This window comes from Aegilops tauschii, chromosome 7 (genome assembly GCF_002575655.3).
Source record: "Aegilops tauschii subsp. strangulata cultivar AL8/78 chromosome 7, Aet v6.0, whole genome shotgun sequence".
In the NCBI taxonomy this organism is placed as follows: domain Eukaryota; kingdom Viridiplantae; phylum Streptophyta; class Magnoliopsida; order Poales; family Poaceae; genus Aegilops; species Aegilops tauschii.
The window spans coordinates 335,561,483-335,581,315 of record NC_053041.3 but is presented as its reverse complement, the minus strand read 5'-3'; positions in this window follow the sequence as shown (position 1 = coordinate 335,581,315).

Genomic DNA, 19,833 nt, shown 5'->3' with positions numbered 1-19,833 from the left:
TTCAGTAGGCGAACGCCTCGCTCGGTTTCAGTTAGAGTCCAACGCCTCGCACGTACGCGTACGAGAGAAACGCGCATCGCTCGGCCCCCGACCACCCACCGTAACCGGGAACTCCCCGATATTTTCCTCGCCCTCGCTTCTACCACCGTTTTTTCCGTCATGGACAGCCCAAAGAATGTCATGCAGCTGCGTATCCGACCCACCCAGGACGAAAAGCCCATTTTCTGTCATGATTTTTGTCATAGAAGTAGGAGCCACCACATCTATGATGATACCGGGTTTTGTCACAATTATCGTCATAGAAGTCTCATAAGCATGACAGAAATAAAATTCATTCGGCCCAAAATGTCACGGTTGTGTCTTTTTTTTGTAGTGTGGATGGCGTGGTGACTTGCTGAAGGCGCTTGAGGGCTAGCAGCTCCGTTGGGCGCAGCGACCTGGTCGACTCGCCCCGGGGGAGGAGCACGCGTTGCGGTCGCTCCCGTGGCGGCGGCGATCGGAGTGCGGCGATTAGCCCCGGACCGAGCACCACCATTGTGGCTATGCCCGTCGGCGAGAGGAAGGGGCGTAGATGGAATAAACCCTTCACCCGTACCTCGTGGAGCGTGGCTGTCGGGATGTTGCTGATGCTACTCTCCTCCGGCGTCTCCTGCTCCTAATTCGGCCATGGGGGAAGTGGTGACGGTGCCACCTGCTCCGACCACATCCCTAGCAGCATCCACATCCTCGTGCACCTCTGCATCCCCCGCGACATTGGAGGCTGCGGGTGGCGGAGCCTTCGACGTGGACGGGTGAGCTGAAGCACCGAATTTCTTCTTGGGCGCCATGGTCGATGGCGCCGTCGAAGATGAAGATGGCAATGAAGATGACGCGCTGCTCACGCTTTCAGGTTCGCGCAAGTGATCCTCCTACCTGGCGCGCAAAAGATGTCGCGGGAAACCACGGCCACCTATGGTACCAAAGGTCAGTTGCTGGTTCAGCGGGGGGACGACACATTGCACAAAGAGCAGAAGAGCGTGGGGCAGCACGACAGGGATCCCACGGGTAGTTTTACCCAGGTTCGGGCCGCCGCGAGGCGTAAAACCCTACTCCTGCTTTGGTGGATTGATGGTGGAAGAATGGTGGTGGAGTGTAGTACACTTGCCCAGCAGGGTAGCCTTGGGGTGATAGTGGCTACGCGTGTATGAATGTGTGGGTGTCCAACCTTCTAACCCTTTCTACGGTTGCCATGGCCCTTCTTTTAGAGATTAAGGTGTCACCACAATGGCAAATTAGTCATTATGCACTTATAAGATAGCAAACAGTGCTATCATACCTAACTCTGCAGGCTGACAGATCGCATTAAATGCACCGCTCAACGTCACATCGTCGCTTTCCCGGCAAGCCTTGGCGGGCCGTTTTGCCAGCTTCAAGCCTGCTCGCGCGACACGTCGCGGGACGGGTGTCGTCTGTAGGTATTTCCTGTAGAAAGAGGTTTCCATGTGGCGAATGCCTGCCACTTAGTCACTTTGCGGCTTGACACCGCATCGATCGACGACGTGCGTTGCGGTGAAGTGGTTTAGTGAGGTGGCCCTGCCTCCGAGTCACGGAAGGCCCTGCCGGGATGTCTTGGAGGTTTTCTTCCGGGGGCGACCCCGTCCTCGCCAGGCTCGCCTACCCGGCAAGGGAGGCTTCTCTCCTGGTGGTTTCTCACTTCTCTGGCGTGATCTTGGTCCTCTTGATCTGCATGTTGGTCCTTTGAAGATCTTGATCTCTTGTACCTTGGCCTGACCTTGCTGCTGTAATCTTGCTTCCGTGCCTGTGCACAGTCTGGGTAATGGACCCAGGGTTTGTTGCACCAACAAGAGGGGGGATTAGACCCTCAACAAGCAAAAGTGGTAGTTTTTAAGTTCTTCAAGTTGAGGTGGAGTTATAGTACAAGTTTAAGCATTCACAATACATTTCAAGTAAGCATGGCAAGAGTATAAGCAGCAGAAAGAGTAAAGCATGCTAATTGCAAGAAAGTAAAGGGATGGGATTGGAGTGTGCAAACACAATGTAGACACGAAGATTTTTGGCGTGGTTCCGATAGGTGGTTCTATCATACGTCCACATTGATGGAGACTTGAACCCACGATGGGTAACGGTTGCATGAGTCCACAGAGGGCTCCACCCACGAAGGGTCCTGATACGTCCATTTTGCATCATGTTTTTCTTACTGTTATTTATGATGTTTTTATCCATAGTAATGCTTTTCGGAGTAATTCTAATTCCTTTTCTCTCATAATTTGCAAGGTACACACCAAGAGGGAGAATTCCGGCGGCTGGAAATCTGGACCTGGAAAAGCTACGTCCGGCTACTTATTCTGCACAACTCCAAACAAGCTGAAACTTCACAGAGATTTTTTATGGAATATTTAAGAATTATTGGAGCAAATAACTACCAGAGGGGGCCCACAAGGTGGGTACAACCCACCTGGGCGCGCCAAGGAGCCCAGGCGTGCCCCGGTGGGTTGTGCTCACCCAGGCCCACCTCCGGTGCCCATCTTCTGGTATATAGGTCATTTTGACCTAGAAAAAAATAAGTAGAGGACTTTCGGGATGAAACGCCACCGCCTTTAAGCGAAACTTGGGTAGGAGCACTTTTGCCCGTCGGTGGAGCGATTCCGCCGGGGAAACTTCCCTCCTGGAGGGGGAAACCATCGTCCTCATCATCACCAACAACTCTCCCATCTTGGGGAGGGCAATCTCCATCAACATCTTCAACAACACCATCTCATCTCAAACCTAGTTCATCTCCTGTGTTCAATCTTGTTACCGGAACTATAGATTGGTGCTTGTGGGTGACTAGTAGTGTTGATTACATCTTGTAGGTGATTACTATATGGTTTATTTGGTGGAAGATTATATGTTCAGATCCAATATGCTATTTAATACTCCTCTGATAATGAGCATGTTTATCATTTGTGAGTAGTTACTTTTGTTCTTGAGGTCACGAGAGAAATCATGTTGCAAATAATCATGTGAACTTGATATGTGTTCGACATTTTGATAGTATGTATGTTGTGATTCCCTTAGTGGTGTCATGTGAACGTCGACTACATGACACTTCACCATATTTAGGCCTAAGGGAATGCATTGTGGAGTAGCAATTAGATGATGGGTTGCGAGAGTGACAGAAGCTTAAACCCCAGTTTTTGCGCTATTCCGTAAGGGACCGATTGGTTCCAAAAGTTTAATGCTATGGTTAGAATTTATTCTTAATACTTTTCTCGTAGTTGCGGATGCTTTTGGGAGGGTTAATCATAAGTAGGAGGTTTGTTCAAGTAAGAACAGCACCTAAGCACCGGTCCACCCACATATCAAATTATCAAAGTACCGAACACGAATTAAACCAACATGGTGAAAGTGACTAGATGAAATTCCCGTGTACCCTCAAGAATGCTTTGCTTATCATAAGAGACCATTTTGGACTGTCCTTTGCCTCAAATGGATTGGGCTACCTTGCTGCACTTTTGTTACTACTATTCCTACTTGCTCGTTACAAATTATCTTGCTATCAAACTACTCCGCTACTTACAATTTCAGCACTTGCAGACATTACCTTACTGAAAACTACTTGTCATTTCCTTCTGCTCCTCGTTGGGTTCGACACTCTTACATATCTAAAAGAGCTACAATTGATCCCCAATACATTTGGGTCATCAAGGTTATTTCTGGCGTCGTTGCCGAGGAGTGAAGCGCCTTTGGTAAGGAAACATTTATATAGTGTGCTGAAATTTTTTGTCGCTTGTTACTATGGAAAACAATCCTTTGAGGGGTTTGTTCAGGGTATCTTCACCTTGTCCGGCACCACAATTAGCTACGCCTCAACCTACTGCACCTACTGAAAATATTTAATATGAAATTCCTTAGGGTATGATAGAACAACTGCTAGCTAATCCATATGCAGGAGATGGAACCAAACATCCTGATATGCACTTGATATATGTGGAACAAATTTGTGGATTGTTTAAGCTTGCAGGTTTACCCGAAGATGAAGTGATGAAAAAGGTTTTCCCTTTATCTTTGAAGGGAAAAGCATTACATTGGTATAGGCTATGCGATGATATTGGACCATGGAATTGGAATCGTTTGAAATTGGAGTTCCACCAAAAAAATTATCCTATGCATCTAGTTCATCATGATCGGAATTATATATATAATTTTTGGCCTCGTGAAGGAGAAAGCATCGCTCTAGCTTGGGGGAGGCTTAAGTCAATGTTATATTCATGCCCCAATCATGAGCTCTCAAGAGAAATTATTATCCAGAATTTTTATCCTCGGCTTTCTCGTAATGATCAAACCATGCTTGATACTTGTGCTCGTTCTTTTATGAAGAAGACTATTGAATTCCGGTGGGATCTTTTGGAAAGAATTAAATGCAACTATGAGGATTGGGAACTCGACGAAGGTAAAGAGTCAGGTATTAAACTTAAGTATGATTGTGTTAAATCTTTTATGGATACCGATGCTTTTCAAAAGTTTAGCACTAAATATGGACTTGACTCAGATATAGTAGCCTCCTTTTGTGAATCATTTGCTACTCATGTTGAAGAGAAGTGGTTTAAATACCACCCACCTATTAAAGAAGAAATTAAAGAACCGGTACCAGTTAAAGAAGAAACTATACTTTATAATGTTGATCCAGTTGTTCCTTTTGCTTATATTGAGAAACCACCTTTCCCGTTCGATAAAGGAACATGCTAAAGTTTCAACTATGGTTAACAAAAGCTATATTAGAACACCTAAACCTGATGAACAAATTAAAGTAGAACCTAGCATTGCTATGGTTAAAGATCTCTTAGAAGAAGATATGGATGGGCATGTTATTTACTTTTGTGAAGAAGGTGCAATAATCGCCAAACCTGATAAAAAGGATAAACATAGACATGATGTTGGCATGCCTGTCACCTCAGTTAAAATAGGAAATCACTGTTATCATGGTTTATGTGACATAGGTGCTAGTGTGAGTGCTATTCCTTACACCTTATATCAAGACATTATGAATGACATAGCACCCGTAGAAATAGAAGACATAGATGTTACTATTAAACTAGCTAATAGAGACACTATATCACCAATTGGGATTGTTAGAGATGTTGAAGTCTTGTGTGGTAAAATAAAATACCCTACTGATTTTCTTGTTCTTGGTTCCCCACAAGATGACTTTTGTCCCATTATCTTTGGTAGACCCTTCATGAACACCGTTAATGCTAAGATAGATTGTGAGAAACAAACTGTCGGTGTTAGTTTTGGTGATGAGTCTCATGAGTTTAAATTTTCCAAGTTTAGTAGAAAGCTTCATGAAAAAGAATTTCCTAGTAAGGATGAATTAATTGGTCTTGCTTCTATTGTTGTACCACCTACTGATCCTTTAGAACAATATTTGCTAGACCATGAAAATGATTTACATATGCATGAAAGAAATGAAATAGATAAAAATTTCTTTGAACAACTGTAAGTGCATCTAGTGCCACCCCTAGCTGGTTTTGGAGTATTGACGACAAAGTTGGTTGAGGGACTAATGTGTTTGTGAGAATTGCAAGATAACATAGGTAGTAGTCCCTCATTGATTCAGTTTTCCTACCAGAGATGACCCCTAAAAATGTGTGAAGACATTGAAGACTATGGTGGTCTGTGAAGATATTCACAACGAAGATTATGACTCGAGAAGACATTCACGTGAAGACTATGGAGTGCGAAGAAATAGTTGTTTCGTAGTTTCCTTTTCTTCTTTGTTGAGTCATAGGAACCACCGCACTGTTAAGTGGGGTCCAAGTGAACAAAGTCAGAGTGACTAAAGTGATGCTCAACCAAATCCTATGTCTTCGAGCGAAGACAATGAGAGCAAATCTTATCCAGAGCTGGATGAGTCAGCTTTACTTTTAGCCCAAGTCAATCTGCCGCGTGTGTTTGAAATCTGACCATTGGACACGTGTCAGTTCCTTAGTGACCCAGGGTCATTTCGGACAAATCAGGTCGGGTTGCCTCCTCGCTATAAATAGCCCACCCCCTACACCATAAATTGGTGGTTGCTCAGAGTTAGCACATGGCTTTTGACGTTTGAAAGCAACCCACCTCCAAAGCATTTGAGAGAGAGATCCTTGCGAGGACAAAGCCCAAAACACCCAGAGCCAAAGAGTGTTAGGCATAACGGAAGTCTTTCTGTCCGCGTGATCTGAGGACTTATTACACTTGAGGACTGTGTATCCTCTAGCCGGTTAGGCGTCGTGTTCTGAGCATCCAAGAGTCATTGTGGATTGCCGGTGAACGAAGTTTGTGAAGGTTTGGAAGTCTACCTTGAAGACTTCCAGAGTGATTGGGCGAGGACTAAGTGTCCTTACCTCAAGGGGAATAAGGTGAAGACGCGGTCTTCTGAGTTGAAGCTCAGCCTCCCTAACCAGACGTATAGTTGTCACAACAACTGGAACTGGTCCAACAAATCCTTGTCCTCTCTAAGCAACTGGTTCTATCTCCTACCTCTCTTTACTTACAGTTTGTCTTCGTGAAGTCTTTGCATGCTTGCTTGATCTGATTGACTTCACTGTGTGACGACTATTGTTGTTTGGCTTCATACTATCTTCCATCCTGATCCATACTACCTAGCCGCTAATAGTCTTCATGCTTTCACTTCATTGCTTACTTGACTATGGCTTGTCTAGTGTAGTCTACCTTCCGCTGCATGTCAATAGGTTTATTTCTATTGTTTGTCTTCAAATCCCCTGTGTTTTGAAGACTTTCATAAAAATCGCCTATTCACCCCCCTAGTCGATAACTAGCACTTTCAATTGGTGTCAGAGCAAGGTTCTCCCTTGTTCTGTGTGATTCGGTTTAACCACCTGGAGTTTTACCTATGTCGACTGCAGGGATAATCAAAGTCTCCGATGCGTGCCCTGTCTTCGATGGCACTGATTACCCCTACTGGAAGAATAAGATGCGCATGCATCTTGAAGCCATTGATGTCGACCTCTGGTATGTCGTCAAGAACGGCGTTCCCAAGGCCGGTGAAGGTGTCACCCCTGCTGATGTCAAGAGTTTCATTCAACTGGATTCTACTGCCAAGAACATCATCTGTGGTCATCTGACCAAAGGACGGTATGGTTGTGTGAGTGCTCTGGAAACTGTGAAGCTAGTCTGGGACTGGCTCTCCAAGGTCAATGAAGGCGTCTCAACCCAGAGAGACTCAAGGATCAGTGTTCTACGCAACCTCTTCAACCGCCTCAAGAGAAATGACAATGAGAATGTCCAGCTCACATTTGATCGCCTCACTGATATCCCAAATGAGCTTCATGCACTCGGCGCCACTGAGATCACCAAGCATGAATTCGTCAAGACACTCTTGAGATCACTTGACAGCTCATTTGACACCCTGGCCCTAATGATTCAAGAACGCCCTGACTTCAAGACTCTCGATCTGTCTGACATACTTGAGAGGCTCAACACACATGAGTTCCAGTTATCTGAGAAAAGAGATATCTATGGTCCCAGCTATGGTCGTTCTCGCGCTTTGAAGGCAAAGGCTGTTTCGTCATCTGCAGAAGAATTTGACTGCAGTTTTGGGGATCCTGAAGACATTGGAAAGGAGCTTGCTATGCTTGTGAAGAAGTTCCAGAAATTCACAAAGAAGAAAGGCTTCAGAAGGTCTTCAAGATCCAGCTCGAGAAATGATGAAGCTTCTACTCATGACCACAAGAAGAGAACATGCCACAAGTGCAAGAAACCTGGTCACTACATCTCTAAATGTCCGCAGTGGGACAATGAGAACAACAAGAAGAAGAAGAGCAAGGAATATGATTCTGATGACAAGAAGAAGAAGAAATCCTCAAAGTCTTCTTCCAAGTCTTCGTCCAAGTCTTCATCATACAAGAAGAGCTCATCTGGCAAGGCTCGTGCTTTTGTTGGCAAGGAGATGGATTCAGAGGAGGAGTCTGCTTCTGAGGAGGCAGAGGTGGAGTCTGAGGAGGAGTCCGACTCTGGCGTTGCAAGTCTGGCTCTAGCTACAGCCTACGTTGCCAAGTCCATCTTCAGCACTGAAGACAATGGCTCCGTCACCAACGCTGATGCTAATGACAAGGACGACTCTGCTCCCACCTACTGCTTCATGGCACGCGGTGCCAAGGTAAACTCATGCGATGCCTACTTTCAAACATCAAGTGAAGATGACTCTGATTATGAATCCAAACCTACTTACAAAACACTTGCTAAAATTGCAACTGAACAACAGAAAGCCATGGAACATATTCAAAAATTGCTACACAAAAGCGATGACCTGTTGGACGCGGAAATGACCCGATCTCAGTCCTTAATGGAAGACATTAAAAATCTTCATGTTAAGTACGAGGAACTTGAAAGTCGTCATGAAACTGTAATAGCCCCAAAATTGGGTTATCAATTTTTGTGCTGTTATTCTCTCCTGGCACTCATTTTAAAAAAATTCTCCTGAGTTTGCTGGATGACCCTGAGAAAATTTTGTCATTTCCAACCTTTCAAAATCCTGCTCATGTCTTTTTCAGTGGGCAAGACCTCATTTGCATCAGCTCAATTCCTCTTAAACCCTAATTCCAAATTTTTGGAATTTGGATATGCCCTTGTGATTACAAAGGAGCCACCATTTTCCTTGTTCTGTTGATCCTCCCAATTGGTCCCAGAGATCATCCTATCTTTCTTAACCTTGGATATGCAAAAATATTGCTAAGTCCAATGCAATATTTTTGAATTATGATTTATTCCTTTTCTTGCCTTTCTGAGGAATAAAATCCAAAGGCATATCTAGTCATCTCCTAAATTCATGAGAATTGGTGGAGTTGATGCTTATGCCTAATCCAAGCTCTGGCAAGTATATTGGCCATAATTAAATAAGGAAAATTGCCTTTTCCTATTTAATGCCAATATTGCATTTCTGCCCATTTCCAAAGGAACTACTATTTTTATAGCAGAGAAAATTCCCACATAAATTGTGGAGCTTGTCCTTGCTATATAATCACTAGTTCCATCCTAATCTCATGTTCCTCAGTTCAAAAATTTGGCACATGATCCAATGCAAGTTTCTGCCTTCTCTGAAATTTTGCAAAGGAAGTGCTTTATTCCTAATTCCAATTGAGCTGAAATTTGGCAGGGTGTTTAACATTGTTAAATAACCCATGGATACCAAAGATGAGATCAATCCATTCACCCTAGCTCCCTGTGCAATGTTTCAAAGTTTCTGACCAGAACACAAGTTTGTGAAGGAAGTACCTTCATAGTGTTTCCAAATGGGATGAAACTTTTCCATCCTCTCAAGTATCTCAAATCATTATCCTCCACCCAAATTCAGTTCATTTCATTGAACTATGTGAGCACAGGAGCAATTCTTGTTTTCTGTCCAAATTTTCAGTTTGTGAAGCAAGTGTATTTTAACTTGCTCCATTATGGCTGATGATTTTCCAGGCCTTATCCTACTCATATAACCTATCTCCACAAGATTGTGTCTCATTTCACTTGACCAATTGCCCTGAGGATTTTTCTGAAGTTTTTGGACAGAAATGACAGCTGTGAAGGAAGTACCATTTTGGTGAGTCCATTTGGTATGAACTTTTTACAGCATCATGGTATGTTCAAATCATCAGGCTTTGCCAAGTTATAGCCCAATCCATCACTCCTAGTGAGTGTTTCATCATGATTAAGTTTCTGGGTCAGTTTTGGTGGTTGTACAGCAACTATGGTAAATAGTTGTCCATTTTACCTCAAAACTCCCAGGACCGTAGTCCTTTCTACCCCAAGCCTCCCGGACATCAAGTTTACCATTTACCATCTCTGGTTTAATCTCTAGGATGTTGCCAAGTTTGCAACAGAAAACTTGTGGAGCTTGTTTCACTCATCTCCATTTGTCTCTGCCCGATCTTTCACCATGGTAACACTCCACGCTGGAAGGACTACGTGGTAGACATGAACTTACATCAGTAAAAAAACTAGAGGGCGCCATGCCAGTGGTGACTACGAGGGCAGCCAGCCAAAACGGTGGTCTTGCCACTGATGTCGTCGGCAGCGCTGCCTCGACCGTCTCTGGCCTCGCCATTAATGCCCAACAGCTCCCCCTCGACATCGTCTTCCCCCTGGACCTCTGGCCCCCTTCGTTTTCTTCTCCGGCGAGCCATGCCAAGGACCAAACAGTACGCCACTGTGGCCATCGTCTTCTTCCTCGCCCCTGTCCATTTCCTCCTCTCGTCCGCGAGCTTTCCTCGATTTCGTGAGCCTCTGGCGCTCGTCCGCACCCTCCTCATCTCCTTCCCACCGCTTCCCATGAGCTTTGGCCGCGCCTGCCGACACTGCGCCCCTCGCCGGCGCACGGACACGTCACCTGCCGCGTGCCACCTCCTCGAGCCCTCCCCGCGGCTATATAAGCAAGCCCCGAGCTCCCTCGCAGTCCCCAACCACCCACAGCTCTCTCCCCCTCGCCTCAGAGCCTCTCCATCCCCTCCCCATCTCCATAGCAGCCGCCTCGGGCCTCCATCGATTCCGGCACTCCCGAGCCCTCCTCGCCGTTCCTCCACCACCACTGCAACCTATAGATCCCACCAAGTCTCCCCGTAGCCTCGGCCCTTTCTCTCCCCTACCAGAGCACCTTGCTCCACCGGTGCCGAAACTCCTCTCCGCGGCGGGCCTTGCTGCTCTCTCTGCAGTGCCTCTTGCCGTCAACGGAGACCACCTCTGGATGCGCCTCCCTCCCCTGGTCATCTGGGTAGGTCGCACGACCCCCGCCGTGGCCGGAATCGCCGGCAGTCACCGTCGGGGTGTCCTCCTCCCTCGGCCAGGCGCGTGCCCGAGCGTGAGGAAGAAGAAGCCAGGCCAGGCGGGCCCCCTTCCCGCGCGGCCCCACCTATCGGCGACCGTAGGGTATGGCCCCGCTTGCCACGTCGGATAAGTGGCGGCGCCCCGCCGCGAAGCCGCTTTCCCCATGCAAAAGCGCCTTTCGGGAAAGTACGCTTTCAATCTAAGAAAGTGTATTCTTCCTCTCCTTCGGCCGGGAATACGTTTCCCTCTCTGGAAAACGTATTTTCAGCAAAGACACGTTCTGTTTAAACTACCAGGGACCTGTTTGTAGAAGTATTTTTACAGACTAGTCCCAGAGCTTTAAACGTCCGTATCTTTTTACCCGTAACTCCGAATAAGGTGATTCCAGCGCTCACGTTCTCTGTTCGTCGAGCTCTTTCCGTTGGTATCATTTTGCCCTTGCACGTAAACAGCCCCCTCCGAGAGAGAACTGTTTTCGGCAAATCTTTCCGCGATCGTTTCACACTTCTTCCCGAAGTATTTGCCGACCCCCAGGCAAGCCAACCTCTTATCATGAGCCCCGAACTTGCATGTTGACTTTGCTTGCACCTTGTGTGTGTGTGTGTGTAGTTGCAGTTGTTTCATATCGTTTTCATCTGCAGTTATTCCTTTATGCCTGTCATGCATGCTTGCGTTTTCATGATATCTTTTGCCATGCTAATTAAAATGTTGTTATTGATAATGCCATGTCACTACTCTACTTTATTTGCATGTCATCGTTATAAACTTTTATGAGGATTGTAATGCATTGTTGATATACTATTGTCGTGTCCTTTATGTTATAGTTGTGCACTTGAGGAGTTCAATATTTTGTTCGTGCATTTGTATGCGGCATGTTGCACTCATGTTAAATATGTTCATGATGATGGAGAAGGAAATAAAATGACTTAATAATAACAAACCTCCTCCGTCATCGATGGGATCGAGTCATAGTGCCGCCAAACCGAACTTTTTCAGTGCAGCCACATTTGCCGTTTTGGGAAGACCTTAATGCGATCTGTTGTCGTGCCTCTCGTCGGTGCCTCCAACTAGGGAAGGTTATGGGCGTGCTTACCCTGATCAGGTAAGTGGACATAACCTTGTGTGCTCGTTTTTGAGATTTTTGGTACCAGTCCCCGAGTGGGAGTGTCCCCGAGTGGGAGTTGACCACAACGATGGTCGGGGTGTCTTTGGTAGACACGGGGCCACCCAGGACCAGCCCGTTGGGGATTGGGTCGGAGTGGCCGGGAGAGCGTCATGGCAGTAGGTTGGTTTCGTCGGAATGCCGTTGGTCCACCCGAATGGGATGACGAGGCCATGGGTTCCGTGGTGTGGGTACAGTGTGCTACCTCTGCAGAGTGTATAAAGTCTATCGATAGCAACAATTTGTAGTAGGTCCCACTATCAGGTCTTGGTCGAAATGGAGGACAAACCGAAATAATTAAGTTGGTAAATAAATATGTGATAACAAGAATATGGTAACTTGAACTATGAGATAGTCGTGAGGAGTCACGACAATATTTTGATGATTAGATAAGTGGTTGTGATCGCCGTAAGGATCACGGGACAAATATTGGTCGTGGTTGTGATCGCCGTAAGGATCACGGTTGGAGACCAAGTGTTGGTCTTGGTAAGGATCACGAGTTGTTCTTGATAAAGACCACTTTGGTGGTGTGTTTGTGATCCAGAGATGATCACAGTTGATAATAGAGTCCGAGGGACTCGGTGCACAAGTTTGGTTGCATTGCTGGAATAATATATCATTATTTGCATTTAAAGAACCATGATAGAACAGAAGATGATTGCATAATGTTAACATACTATGTCTGCATTGGATATTATTGGTAGTTTATTTTCAGCATAGTTTCTTGATGCCATGCTATGCTTTGATTGACATGTTAAGTTATGCCATGATTGAGATAAAATTCTATGTTTTGCTATTACAATGTTATAATCATGTTCTGATATGCCATGTCATTGCCATGTTAGTAGATGTTATGATTTTGTTCATGCTTAGTTGATTTTTATCATGCCATGTTTAGTAATTGATATGAGATAGGGCGTTGCATGCGCTCGGTTCTTGCTTTGTCTGCAGCTTGTTTGGATGCTATGTATTTGGTTATCTTGCAAGTACATTCAATGTACTGACCTGGTGTGTCATGCCAGTTTTGTAGGTCGTACCCGTATTGCTCGCTTGATCCGTCGTGCTAGGCCGTAATCTTGCCAGTCCTGTGAGTTGTGGAGCCCAGCCAGAGTTGTTATGCTGCCAAACCAAGACTTATGCCGCCATTTTTATCATACTTCCGCTGTCATTTAATAGCCTTAGGGCTATGCCAGATAATTGTATTCATCAATGATGTAATCTCATATACATGTATTTGATGAATATTTTTGTACCTGGAATGTTGTATTATGGACCTGTCGTGCGTCAGGTGTTATCCTCGGCTGACGTGCGAAGGCCCCCTACTCCATGCGGATCGGGGTGCCACAGAAACGCTCTCAACAACTCATGAAAAGCTTTCCTACGATTATCTTCAAAGGAAGCAAGAACTTGAGAAATTGAGAGCGGCTCATGAAGATCTTCAAAAAGAGAATGAGTCACTTCGCGCTCAACAGATCAGTCCCGCCCAGGAAGGATTTGAACCACCATGTCTAAAATGCCTTGAGCGTGATAACGCTACCTCTGTTGCTGAATGTTCTACTGCTGCTACTGTTGCAATATCTTCAACTGCTGATGTGGTAACTAACCCCTCTACTGAGGATACCACTACTATTGCTGATGAGAATGCCAGGTTGAACACATTGCTTGAGACAGGAATGTACAAAAGTCTCAAAGGGCATCAGACACTATGCGATGTCCTCAGAAAGCAGATTGTGAACCGAAACCCTAGGAAAGAGGGTGTTGGGTTCGAGAGGAAAATGAATGTTGATGGTTCTTACTGGAAGCCTGAGCAGCACCCTAAAACCACATGGGTTGCTGCAAAGGGACCTTCAGTGGATCCCTCCACCTTATCTGGCTTCACTTGTGCTAACCCGATTATCATTGATGAATCCTTTGATTCAAACTATAAACTATTTAAGAATCAGAATGGTGAAGTGTTTGCCAGGTATATTGGTACTAACTGCAAGAATGGACCACCTATGAAGAAGATTTGGGTACCCAAAAGTTGTCTTGAGAATCTTCCTGTGAATGTCATCATGACACCACCTGGGAAGAAGACAAACCCCAGACCAAAGGCTTCATATGGTCCAAAGGCTTCATACAGACAGAGGACTCACCAGAGTCACCCAACGTCAATGTTTTGCAGGGAAATCATACTCAGACTTATGAATATGAGCGTGTTTCATCAAACTGCTATGTTCATAAGACCAAGAACTATTCTGCTTATTCATATGAGTACTATTCACCTCCTGCAAGGCTATTTTCTAGGGCTCCAAAGCCAAAGTTCTCAGATGCTGCACTTAGACTCATTGCTTCTAAGCCACCCCTGAGAATGTGGGTGGTTAAGAAAACTTAACTCTCTTTTGCAGGGAAAGGTCTCCAGCCAAAAATCAAAGGCGTCAGATGCTATTGCTGGGGACCTAAAACATCTTGTGGGGCGCAAGAAAAATGCCCAAATGGTCTTACTATGTATTTCGTTCCTGAGTTCCTTGATGATCACCCTGCTTATCCTAACCAAGATCTGAACTTTCATAATCCACTTGTTCGTCGAATGTTTATGCTTCACAATACCCTTGGTGAAGCCTATCCCCCTAACTGCACTGTAGGGTTATGACACCAAATGCTTCAGAATGGATTATGGACAGTGGATGCACTAATCACATGACTGGTGATCGAAGTCTTCTCATGGACTCAATCTTACGTCCATCTGACAAGAGTCACATCACATTTGCTGACACTGGTAAAAGCAAGGTATTGGGTCTAGGTAGAGTTGCAATCTCAAAGGATCAGCACATGGATGAAGTGATGCTTGCTGAATCCCTTGGTTTCAACTTAATGTCTGTCTCAATGCTTTGTGATTTGAACATGATTGTGATATTTGGAAAATATCGTTGCTTGTTCTAATGGAATCTGACAAGTCTCTAGTCTTTGAAGGGTATCGGAAAGATGATCTGTATATGGTAGATTTCTCAGCAGGACCATAGTTGGCCGTATGTCTTCTAGCAAAAGCTTCAGAGTGCTGGCTCTGGCATCGGAGGCTAGGGCATGCTGGCATGTGGAACTTGTACACACTCGCGAAGAAGAAACACGTCATGGGCATCGAGGGCATCAAGTTCAAAAAGGATCATCTATGTGCTGCTTGTGAAGCTGGGAAGATGACTAGGGCAAAGCATCCCTCGAAGACAATCATGACGAGATCTCAACCCTTCGAGCTGCTTCACATGGACTTATTTGGCCCTACTCACTACTCTACTCTTACTACCACTGCTTGCCTCTATTGCTTCGTCATTATTGATGACTATTCAAGATATACATGGGTGCATATAATCATTTACAAGAATGAAGTGCAGGATGTCTTCAGATGATTCGCCAATCGTGCCATGACGAACTATGGCATCAAGATCAAGCACATCAGAAGTGACAATGGCAAAGAGTTCAAGAACACCGGCCTCGACACTTATCTTGATACATTGGGCATCACTCATGAGTTCCCTGCTCCATACAAACACCTCAGCAGAACAGCATCGTGGAGCGCAAGAACAAAACACTCATTGAGATGGCTCGGACGATGCTTGATGAGTACAAGACTCCAAGGAAGTTCTGGCCTGAAGCCATTGATACTGCATGCCACGTCATCAACCGTGTTTATCTTCACAAGCTTATAAAGAAGACATCCTATGAGCTCCTAACTGGTAAGAAGCTAAACGTCAGTTACTTCAGAGTATTTGGTGCTAGGTGCTGGATCAAGGATCCACATCACACTTCAAAATTTGCACCGAAAGCACATGAAGGTTTTATGCTTGGTTACGGAAAGGATTCGCACTCCTACAGAGTCATCAACCTCTTTCACTATAAAGTGGTTGAAACTGTGGATGTGCGGTTCGATGAGACTAACGGCTCGCAAAGAGAGCACCTGCCAAATGTGCTAGATGAAGTCCCACCTAGTGAATCCATCAAGCTTATGGGAACTGGAGAAATCATACCTTCAGAGGCACAGGCTGAAGAAGAACTTATCATTTCTGCGCCCAATCAACCTGAAGACACTGCTCAACCTGAAGCCAATGCTGAAGAAGAAGACAATGTTCAGCAAGGGCAAAATCTTCGTCCAGTTCATCCTCGTGTTGCAAATGAAGTACAGATTGAGAAGATAATTTATAGCATCAATGCACCTGGTCCACTCACTCGTTGAAGAGCAACACAGCTAGCAAATTTCTGTGGGCACTTTGCATTTGTCTCTATATCTGAACCCAAGAAAGTTGTTGAAGCCTTCATGGAACCTGAATGGATTCAAGCTATGCAAGAAGAGCTTCAACAGTTCGAGCTAAACAATGTGCGGGAATTAGTCAAGCGTCCTGACCCTCGCAAGCACAATATCATTGGCACAAAATGGATGTATCGCAACAAACAAGATGAGCATGGTCAAGTTGTCAGAAACAAGGCTCGTCTCGTTGCTCAAGGATACACTCAAATTGAAGGGATTGACTTCGATGAAACATTTGCTCCGGTGGCTAGGCTTTAAGCCATTCGCATACTGCTAGCCTATGCCAACCATCACAACATCCTATCAAATGGATGTGAAGAGTGCCTGGCAAGATTGAAGAAGAAGTGTATGTTGCGCAACCACCTGGCTTTGAAGATCCAAAACATCCTGATATGGTATACAAGCTCAACAAGACACTGTATGGCCTCAAACAAGCCCCTCGTGCTTGTTATGACACACTCAAAGACTTCCTGAAGAGCAAAGGCTTCAAACCTGGTTCCCTGGATCCCACTGTCTTCACGAAGACATACGATGGTGAACTGTTTGTATGCCAGATCTATGTGGATGACATTATCTTCGGCTGCACTGACAAAAGATACAATGATGAGTTTCGGCACATGATGCAAGAGCAATATCAGATGTCCATGATGGGTGAGCTGAAGTTCTTCCTTGGTCTTCAAATCCGTCAACAGAGCAACGTCATCTTCATATCTCAAGAGAAATACCTCAAAGATTGCCTGAAGAAGTTTGGAATGCAAGACTGTAAAGGTTACACGATGCCAATGCCAACCAAAAGTCATCTGGGTCACGACAACAATGGTAAAGAGTTCGATCAAAAGGTATACCGCTCCATGATTGGTTCTTTACTCTATTTATGTGCATCTAGGCCAGATATCATGCTTAGCGTTTGCATGTGTGCCCGAGTCCAACCGGAACCAAAGGAATCGTATCACTTAGCTGTGAAGCGAATTCTTCGATATTTGGCTTACACCCCAACACTAGGATTATGGTATCCAAAGGGCTCAGATTTTGATCCAGTTGGATTCTTAGATGCTGATTATGTTGGTGACAAGGTTGATCGCAAGTCCACATCCGGCACATGTCATTTTCTTGGATGATCTCTTGTCTGTTGGTCTTCAAAGAAGCAGAACTATGTGTCTCTCTCCACTGCTGAATCTGAATACATTGCTGCTGGATCTTGCTGCGCTCAGCTACTATGGATGAAGCAAACTCTCAAGGACTATGGCATCCACCTCAAGCAAGTGCCACTTTACTGCGACAATGAAAGCGCCATCAAGATTGCCAACAACCCAGTTCAGCACTCGAAGACAAAGCACATTGAAATTCGTCATCACTTTCTCAGAGATCATGTCATGAAGGAAAATATTGATATCATTCACGTAACACAGAAGAGCAATTGGCAGATATCTTCACAAAGCCCTTGGATGAGAAAAGGTTTTGCAAGTTGCGGTGTGAGCTAAATATCTTCGAATCCTTGAATGTCCTGTGATTGGACACACATCCTAACGCTTATGCATGTTGATGACTTAGATGTGCAACACACGAAGTAAAGTATATCTTCAATAAATGAAGACATACACTCTAAGTGTGAATACATTAACGCGGAATTTGACTTCGGAGCGCCACGATAATTGTGCGCCGTGTCTGGGTCTAATACTTCCTATACGGTGGGTAACGCCACCACCAAACTCTTGTTTGGAGTGTTTTAATTGGCGTCTCATTTGCTTATCTTCGCATTTGGTTTGTCTTCAACATTGATTAGATTTCATGTTTATCTTCGCAATGTTGATTTGGTCACATGCTGATACATACATATATACGTGTTCTGTCCTCTACAACATTCACTTATAGCTATGACTTCTTGTTTGAATCTTTTGATCTAAGTGAATGTGATCGGACCCTAACCCCCCTTTGTGCTTCTACCTCAAATTCTATCTATCCAAATCATATGCATTCTATTGAAACTGTCGATTGTCTTCTCTGAGTCCTTGTCAGCAGAAGACACAGAGATAAAAATTGAATCTGTTTTAATGCTATATCCTTATTGCCTGAAATCCGGAGAAGCCGGAACGACCACCCGACAATCCAGGCGTGCGTGGGAACATGGAACAACTTTCAATGTGTTGCATGCATGCCACGTGTCCCTCAGATGTGAACCGCCAGGGGCACTAGCGTAATTACGCTGTGATGTCCCTTTCCATATAAGTACACAACTCACCGCGGGCACAATCTCTTCTTTCACCTCGCACAGACCCTAGCGCCTCCGCTAGCTCGCGACGACGCCGGAGACGAAGCGCTTAGCTGCCGCGACTTCTTCAACGCCGTCCTCACGCCGGCCGCGGACCTCGTCCTCTCCACTGCAGCCCTAGGTGTCCTCCGCCGCCAAGTTAGGGCGCGGGAGATTGAACTGCTCGGCCTCTCTCTCCGCCTCGTCTAGCAGTTCGTCAAGCGGTAATTAAAAAAAATACTTTTTACTGCCTTTTTTTATCCGTCAAATCCATCCACTTCAACCAAAAGTGATTTCTTCACTTACAAATCCAGATCTGTCTTCACCTGCATCTCATATCATGCCAAGTATATTCACTTGTACTTCATAACTAGTTAGATTCCTCACTTTTACTTATTCATGGATTCGTACAAATCTGGAACCAACTCTCTTCAAATAAGTGAATGTCTTCGCACTATGAGGTCAATGTCTTCAAACTGATTTATCTTCAAAATCTTCTGAGAATGCATATGACCTCTTCCCCTTCCCTCGCACCTCTAATGCTGGCACAGGTACATGTCCGTGGGAGAATCCCTTGGTTCTCATAGTCTGCATTCATTTGCAGAGTTCTTACAGCGTCACATCAACTCTCCTGAAGCCAGGTCCTGTTTGACCAGCAAGAGGAAGCCATTCACAGTCTTGAAGCCTTTCAGCTTGAATATAATGGCCATTGAGAAATCAGCTAGAAAGGGCGGTAGGCAGCGCCGTGGGGATACAGCTAAGGATTTGCCACCAGATCTATTTGAAATGTACAAGACAGATCCCGAAGAGAAGTACAATCAGCGCAAGACTCGAATCCAATGGATTTGAAGATATTGGGCAGAAAAATGGTTCCAATACAGATTTATGACTGCTGAATATGCTGAAAAGAACGCCATCAAGCGACCATGGGGAGATATTCTATACAAAAATCTTTAGCCCAAGTCCAAGTCCGAAGCCATGGCTCCAGGCTTCTATCCTTGCATGGTCCGTGGACCACAACCAGAGAATGCCGACCCATCATCACTGTTATGGTGTCGCCACGACAATTTTTTCAAGCGCAACTACCAGTTTGCCAAAGATTCTGCTGTGAAGAACAAGAAAAATCTTGGCATCAACTTCAACCCTGGTCCGTCTGCTCCAAGGGCTGATGGCACACGCGATGCCAACCCCAATGTCATCGGCCCCTTTGACAACTTTGATGGTCTCCTCTCCTACATCGCTGCTCAGAGGGCCATAGTGGAGCAATCAGCTGATGACGCAGATTCTGATGAAGCTCCAGCTCCACCTAAGCCGCAGAAGCAGAAGAAATCAAAGGCTTCAAAGCCCTCTGCC